This window comes from Pinus tabuliformis, chromosome 1_2 (genome assembly GCF_031772625.1).
Source record: "Pinus tabuliformis cultivar Carrire ecotype Pingquan chromosome 1_2, CPIR1, whole genome shotgun sequence".
Classification (NCBI taxonomy): Eukaryota; Viridiplantae; Streptophyta; class Pinopsida; order Pinales; family Pinaceae; genus Pinus; species Pinus tabuliformis.
In genome coordinates this window covers 442413633-442422461 of record NC_142298.1, presented here as the reverse complement: position 1 = coordinate 442422461, position 8829 = coordinate 442413633, and the positions used below count along the sequence as shown (strand labels likewise).

Sequence of the window (8829 nt, the reverse complement as noted above, 5' to 3'; positions counted from 1 at the left end):
CCTCACTGCCTAGAATCATGCTTATCAAAAGTTAGCAATGTTAGTACAAACATTTCACAATGAGGATGATACTTTTGTCCACTTCATTGTTGTAACAAACTATTTATTTGTCCCATGTTGTAGATGGAACTTACCAAATTTGAGAGAGATCACGTGCACAAAGTTTAATACGAAAACCATTAAAAGTATGAGTCTATGTCTTGATGGTTGCATTAACAATATACATAATTATTGTTATTTTAAATACAAGTTATCATAGATTTTAGCTAAAAGATCAAAGGTGTCATGATTGGGCTTAGCCAACAAATCATTTGCGATGGGCAATGGTTCTTCAACAACTAATTACTTCCATTTAGTATTTTTCTCTTGATGCAGGTTTTCCACGTCTAATATGCTTAGAGGGATGCATAACACCATCTCATCCAATGATGGTTGAGGATCCTCATCATCCTAACTATGTGACCTTCGTTGGTTCTTTTCACATATTAAAATTTAAGTATATAATCAAAACTATTAACCCAGAACGCTGAAAAGCCTTATAAAACCTTAAAGGTGTGGTTGTATGCTATTTCGAAACACATATGCTAACTTAGGAAAAAACAAGGCACTTTATGAGAGATTAGAGAAAGTTGAGATGCAAGAGTAGTTGAAAGAGAGTTTCCCTATAAGAGGAAGTTGACACTCACAACTTTGCATAGAACGTATAATGAAAGGCATGAAAAATATAAAAACGTCATTAAATTTTCATTTGATGGGCAAAGGGGATTTGAAATTCCAGGCCTGGCCCCAACCATTGATCCATGCACTCTTGTGCTTAAATAAACCTAAAATATTTAGAGAAAATCTGACAATGAATTTTGTAAATGCAAGTTATTGTTGTTAAACTTCAAATTTCTAGGTGTTCTAGATGTTTTTGATGGTGCTGAATCCATTTCCATCGTCAAAAACACGATTCAAACATTGCGTTTAAAGTTTTTTAAATTTTTTTTGCCAAGATTCGGCCACTAGACGACTCCAAAGTTATATAATAAGATAAGATTCATAAGCAAATTAATAAACTGCCATTATATTTTATCAACTCTTTAACTCTTTAAACACTCAGATATATAATTAATTTTTTTTAGATATATATTGGATTATAAACACTTAAATTTGAAACTAAATTTAAAAAAAAAATAAAAACCCAAAAAAAAAAATTCGAACCATCATATAAATAAGTTATATAATAACAGAAGATTCTTACGCAAGTTAGTAAAATGGCATTATATTTTATCGACTCTTTAAACACTCAGATATATAATTAAATTTTTAGATATATATTTGATTATAAACACTTAAATGTGAAACTAAATTTTTTAAATAAAAAATAAAAACCATTAAAAAATTTCTAACCATCGTATTAATTTATAAATGATTTTAGATCATACATACTTGAGCTTCTTCTTTTAAATTTAATTTAAAACTAAAATTAAATATAAAATTTACACACTTATAATTGTTATTATAAATAGATTTTTTTAAAACATAATTATCCTAAACTCTAAACTTTTAAATTATAATAATACAAAATTAACACAATTACTATAATTAATACTATAACTAAACTCTTTTAAAACATAATTATTCTAAATTCTAAACTTTTCAATTACCATAATACAAAACTAACACCATTATTATAATAAATATTATAAATAAACTCTTTTAAAACATAATTATCCTAAATTCTAAATTTCATGATATTTATTGCTGTAAAAATTATGTAATTGTCAGCCTAGCATATCCGAATAAACTTAGAAAAATAAATAAATAAAAAGCAACACCATATTTTTAATATTTATGGGGGTAAAAAATTTATATTTGTGGCTGTAAAAAAATATGTAATTGCCAGTTTAGCATATCCAAATATAGTTATAAAAATAAATAAAGAGCAGCATCATATTTTCAATAAATTGAAGGTACTAATTTTTAATAAATTTAAAGCATTTTTAATCGCAGATTTTATTTGCGACAAGGTTTATTAGTACAACCAAAGTTTTACTAGTACAGTTAGTTGAGAATGGGTCATGTTAAAGTCTTACTAGCACCACTAGTTGAGGATAGGTTTTGTTAACAACAAGGGACCAGAATCAAATCTCATGGAGGCTGTTGTCAAACCTCACTAAAGTTGTTGTGACTATACTAAGAGAGAAGACATGCTAAAAAATCCATTCAGCTTAGAGCTAGTGTAACCCAAACCAACAAATAACAACTTGAAAAACCAAAAAAATAAAAAACACTAAATTTCATCTTCCAATTCTTCTGTTTCATTAATAACTTCCACTTCTCCTTCTTTCAAGAGTCCACTATTCAGCATATTGGTTTGGAACATAACCAAAATGCAAATCATGTGTCCAAATTGGGTCTTTTGGTTGAACCGGATGATATGAACTTCTATGAAGGCTAGATGTAGGAATACATCTTATTGTTACACAAAACAAAGAATGCTACATCTAGAAGAGATAAGTGAATAATATATGTTTTTTTTGTAAAATAGTTTTTTGGTGTTTTAGTACATAGCTGAAAAAGTTTTTCTTTATATTTATTCCTTAAGATACACATTAGTGACACAAATTATTGATGAGTAGATTTTATGAAATGCATACTTAATATAAAAAACTTCCAAAATGTATAGATTATGTATTGTTTTAGATATAATACATATTGGTAATAATACTTAATTAATTATGTAAATAGCTGACAAATTAGTCAGCAGATTTTTTTATTAGGGTGTTCAGTGCTAGTAATTAGCTGTAGTGTTAGTAGATTTGTTTTAAAGTTGATTGTTAATTATTTTAGTAATAATTTTAATAATAATTTTACTAATGTAATGAATAGTTTAATTAATATATGAAATTTACAACAATTTTTAGCTCACAGAATAAATGTATTTTATTTATTTTTTATATATATTTTTCTTTATAATTATGTTAGATTATAAGCTTAAATAAGTCATTCATATTTTACAACACAAAATAGAAATTTAAAAAAAAAAACAAAAACTTCCCACCAACGAATTCTTATTCATATTCCTTTAATCAATATAAAATTGGAACTTGAAAAAGTTTTTCAGCTATTCGAATTCATATTGCTTTAATCAATAGACAATCGGAGCTTGAAAATTACTTTTGCTTTTTGAGCTATTCCTGTTTCAGATTTGATGTTGCAGCACTGATCTCAATCTGCCTGCGAAAAAAATGTGAAAATAAATAAACCCAAACGCACCTCTATTGGAAATGGAAGGAATAAATAAATAAATAAATATATAAATATATATATATATTCTCGGGCCATCCACTGTTATTGTCATGACATGGATCACAATCTTCCAAAGAAACGTCACTTATCTGAATTCCAGTATCGTAAACACCCCCTGATTTCCAGTCGGAGGGGAGCCCAGCGTCTTGGCCCACGATCGGAACTGGAGAGCACCACCTGGTGGCTTCTGTATGTCCCACGCTGCGCCATTGTTGCGTGTCATGTAATGCCACCCAGAAGTACCCACCTACCAACACATCATAAATGACAAACTAATTAGCACATGAGTTTTCTAAACGCAATTTCAGAAATCAATGTCGTCGACTATTTTACCTGAGCAACATCCACGATAACTATCTCTGTCTGGCCTCCTTGGTAAACAAATTGCACAGCAAGATAGTAAGGATACTGGCTACTTTCGTCCACTTTCACCACCATAATAACGTTGTTTCCCAGAATTTTCTATAATAAATGTTGTGTATACCTTGTATATTCGATATCTATAATCCCACCCTTGAGAAGCTCAGGGCCCTTATCTGTAACTGCGAGGCTCGAGAATGTGCTCCGGGACACTGCAAAATCTGTTGGATTTTTCTGTGTGAAGTCCGCAACCACTATCGTCGTCCCTGACTTGTCTGTGCATCTTATCTACAAATTCAATAGATCGTCTTACAAATATCATTTCCCTTTTCATCATGAAAAGAATCTGGAACTATTGAAGCATGCTAACAAATTTTAAATATGCAATATGCCAATGAAGACTATGCCATGCCTGATAGCAAGCGCTACACCCAACGCCATTCCTGTAGAGATCAGAAGTACACCCAAAGCCATTCCCGTAGAGATCGGAAGTAGCAGCTCCCACATTGCCGCCATAGAGTTTTTCTGCAAATGATCCGTATCCACACACCCCAACTGCAATAATAATACCAAATAAAGTAATTACAGCATGGAATGGATAAATTTATTACCACTGTCAAATATTTTTCCCATGTAGTCTGAGCGATTGTGCAATACCATTGACGGCCCCAGAGTAAGCGTAATAGGCGAGTTTAGATTGATGGACGCAGCTGCCGCAACTGCACACTGTGATTGGGAGTGTAATGATGAGCATGATACCCAAAGTGCAAAAGAGGAAGAAATTTGGTGTTCTGGTGGCCATGATGCAGGATTTTTTCCCAGCAAGAAAGAATTGAAATGGTGCGTGGTCCCAATTTTGATCTTCCCTGCCTTCATATTTATAGTCATCTAATTGGTACACAGCTGTTACCTGGTAGCATAAAGCCGGCCAGAAGTAACCTGTGGTGTTGCTGGACCTGGTAGCATACAACCGATCCACCGATCCAATTGAAAGAATGCGGAATCAACAAATCCAAGCCAGAAAGACAACTATTATTTCCATATTGGCAAAATTGGGTCTAAAGTATGCTATATTTGTCTCGAGTTTTCTCATAGTCAAGCTTGCAACCAGAGTAACCTAGAACATGACACTTTTATTGAGTCCCTAACACATGAGTAAGATAAGCTCATAAAGATGGGTACATTGAAAAATTCAGAGCTTGTGTACTTGTTGTGCATGAAAGGGGCAAGTCCAACTTAAAATCCAATCATGATTCCAAAGGCAAAGGATTGGAAAAATAACCATATCCAAGAAAGGGAGCCAATCCCAAACCTCCACATGAATCTACTAGCTTGAAGGAAAAGAAGGGCGGGAAGGGGAAATCAAAATGAAGCTATTGCAACCATGGTTACCATCTAGAATAATCATGCATGAATAAGACAATTGATCTCATGGCGCAGAGTCTTCAAAAGAACAACCTTGGCAATTGTATTCTAGAAAGTGCTAGGAAGAAGCTAGGAGAAAGAGCACCAAAAACAACAAGAGGGAATACATGTGCATTAATTGCTATTAATTCTTCTCCTAATGCATGGATCATAGCTTTCGAAGTTTCACATCACACAAGCACCACAAAATATGATCTCCCATCTTTAAAACCATATGTCACTCCTCCTATTCTCATGGGAGACAATTCTCCAATGGAGACAATTGGACAAGGGAGGGTAGATCTTGGAGATGGAAGTTTTGAGAATGTCCTACATATCAAGAACATTTTATTCAATATGTTCTTTGTGTATTAAATGATACATATTGGCACCTGAAGGAGAGCTGAATTCACCTCATATTCAGTGAGTATATATGACATGCAAAATAACTCCAAAATTACAATTGGTAAGGTAAATCATTAGTCTCATCTATATATTTTTCTGAATTTGTTCCTTAATGAGACTCCACATTATTACTAAGACATGCAAATGCCAAAAGTAGAATTTGGTATGAAAGTTTTAGACACTTAAATTTCAAATACATGCAACAACTTAGCAAATAGGGAATGGTGAAAGGTCTACTTGGCATAGAATTTTCTAATGGAGTTTGTGAAGGATGTGCTCTTGGAAAGCATCCATAAAAAGAGTTTGAGAAGGGGCATGCATGAAGGGCCTCGTCTCCCTTGGAGCTTTTTCATAATGATCTTATGGGGCCATTTCAAGATTATTCCATAAGTAAACCTAGATATCTACTCACATTTATAGATGATTGAACAAGATACACATAGGTGTACTTTCTCAAACTCAAATACGAAATGTTTGAGCATCTAAATATTTTGAAATCGCATGGAAAGTGGTAGTATAGAAAGACAATCAAGATACTATGTAAAGATAATGGGGGGAAAGTATGTCAACTAGGATGTCCAACATTTTTTTGATGAAGTTGGAATACAACTACAACACACAATTCCTTACACTATATCGCTATATGAGGTAGCTAAGAGGAAGAAAAAATCCTTGTAAAATATGGTGAGATTCATATTGCTTGCAAGGCCCCTTTCTTCCAATTGTGGGTTGAAGCAACCAATTGTGCTTTGAATACATAAAAAATATATGCTCTAAAATCTATTATAAGGGAAAATTTTAAGAACCACCCTAAATTTATATGTATAATAAATGGGCTAATCCCCATGATACATAGGAAAAATGGGAGGCTTATCAATATATATATATATATATATATATATATATATATAGATATTGGGAACCTCTCACCAAATTATATTATCTTGTACAGTGATGGAGAATCTTTCACTGAATTATAAAATCTTGTAAGGTCATTATAAAATTTTGTAAGATCTTGGCAAATCTTTTACTGAATAATAAAACATTGTGAAGTCTTGGTGAATGTTTTGTTAAAGTATGAAACCATATATGATAATAAGAAAACATATTCATTAAACTATAATATACTAACATACATGTTTGGAAAAAAGAAACATAATTTTCTCTTCCTACAAACAATGTTCCAAGTTTCAATGTTTGTGTTTGTCAAGGTTCCATAGACTCCAACTGAGCGATAAAAAAAAAACACGTCAAGTTTGTTTACCCCAACACGCCAACAAGTAGCAAGCCCCAACTATATTATATAAGAAAGTATTAGGTATCCCAAAGGCTTGAAGGGGATCTAATTGAAAGAAGTGACCATTGTGAGAATCCTTCAAATCAATATATGAATATATAAATGTAGATTTATTATTATTTTAATTGGAAATCTTCAATTAAATAATAAAATTTAATTACGTCTCTCCCAATCTAAATTGCTTATTAGCATAATTCACTAACCTCATAAGTCTCGCATTTTTTAACAATGTTGTAACATGTAGATTAATTTCCTTTTTGGTGAACAATCTCCACCTTTTAGGAAAATATGGTGCAATGGCTCCAACCCCTATAGATCATTAGGACAAACTAACAATAGCACAAAAGATCAAAGGTTATACAAACCAGCTTATTTTTCAAACAACTAATTCAACATCAGTACCTAAACTTTTTCATGAAGATACCATATTGAGAATGTTTAAAAAATGGTGAGAAATCTTCTGCGAGGGTGATGCGGAAAGAGTGATAAGGTTTCATCGTTTTGAATTTTTTTTGTTAAATCCGAAAAAGTTAAAAACCAATATTAATGGAGATATTGGTATTTTTTACTAAATTTTGTGAAGTGACTAAATGTAGCTTTAACCATTAAACTTAAGATGATTTTACAATATAATTTCTTAAGTCTATTTAATATCTTCATTATCATAAAAACCAACCTATATCCATCTTAACTCCACATCTACCACTCTTAGGGGGATGAAATCTATTTATCCCTCTCAGCACTTGGTAGACCGAGAATTAAGATGGATCTAAGATGATAGAATTTCCCCTTTAGTCTATGCTCACATGAATACCATGCTATTACCATGGGTCAATACCATGGGTTATGCTAGCTTAAAAATTAATATTAGTAATTTATAAAAATTAATAAAATTAATAATTGGTTTTATTTTATTTTTTATTTTAACCAAGTTAAAATGTTTAACATACATTAAATTACAACATCCATTTTTACTCTTGATCCATCAAGCCCCGAGAGGGATCAAATATTTTTTCACATTATGCTAGTTTGCATATCACGATATTTGATCCCTCTCGGGGCGTAGATCCAGAGTAAAGATGGATCTATATTGGTTTAATTCCCCCATTTAAATAGGCTACATTCCACGTGAATACCATGGGTCAATACCATGTGCCATTTTTATTTTTATTAATACTAATATTAGGGTTAATAATTTTTTTTTCATGTATTAATAATAATCTAGCCCATGGTATTTGGCCCATAGTATTTTGCCCATAGGTTTCAACTAAATATAACACGTTTTTTGAATGTTTGTAAATATAAGGTGACTTATGGAGTAAATATAAAAAAATGTTTTATTTGTTTACCATACCTCTCGTTTATTTATATTTTTATTAATTTACCATACCTCTTTTACAAATATGGTATTTGACCCATAGGATTCACTTAAATAAAACCTCTTTTTTGAGCCTTCATAAATAGAAAGAAGGTTATGGACTAAATATAAAAAGAGGTTTTATTTATTTACCATATGTCTAGTTTATTTATATTTTATATTTTTATTTGTTTACACCCTTGCATGTATAGACGGTGACTTATGGAGTAAATATAAAATGTGTTATTTATTTACCATACCTCTCATTTATTTATATTTTTATTAATTTACCATACCTCTTTTATAAATATGGTATTTGGCCCATAGGACTCACTTAAATAAAACCTGTTCTTGAAAATTAGGGCGAATGGAAGGTTGTAACTCCTAATTTCAAGGGCTAAATTTACCTTTTTTACCCTCTCCCTTAAAATAAGGTGGGCTATTTGAGGCGATCTGTAAAAATGTACTATGATACAAAATATTCACTCACTAAAAATTTAAAACCCCTTAATTTCGCCGAAGGGCGAACATTCGCCCCTAAAATTTTCCATGGGAAAAACACCTTTTGAATCATGGAGTGGCATGCAACCGGAAATCACACATTTTCTCATTTTGGAATCTCATGTGTGGGATCATATTCTTGCAGAAAAGAGGAAGGATTTAGAGCCTTAAATCAAAGAGTACATCTTTGTTGGATATCCAAATAGTGTAA

General features: G+C 31.6%; 1 pseudogene; it reads right to left on the bottom strand.

Moving 5' to 3' along the window:
* Window positions 1–3263: 3263 nt before the first annotated feature.
* LOC149206254 (expansin-like A2) lies at window positions 3264–4620 on the bottom strand (annotated as a pseudogene).
* Window positions 4621–8829: the final 4209 nt, after the last annotated feature.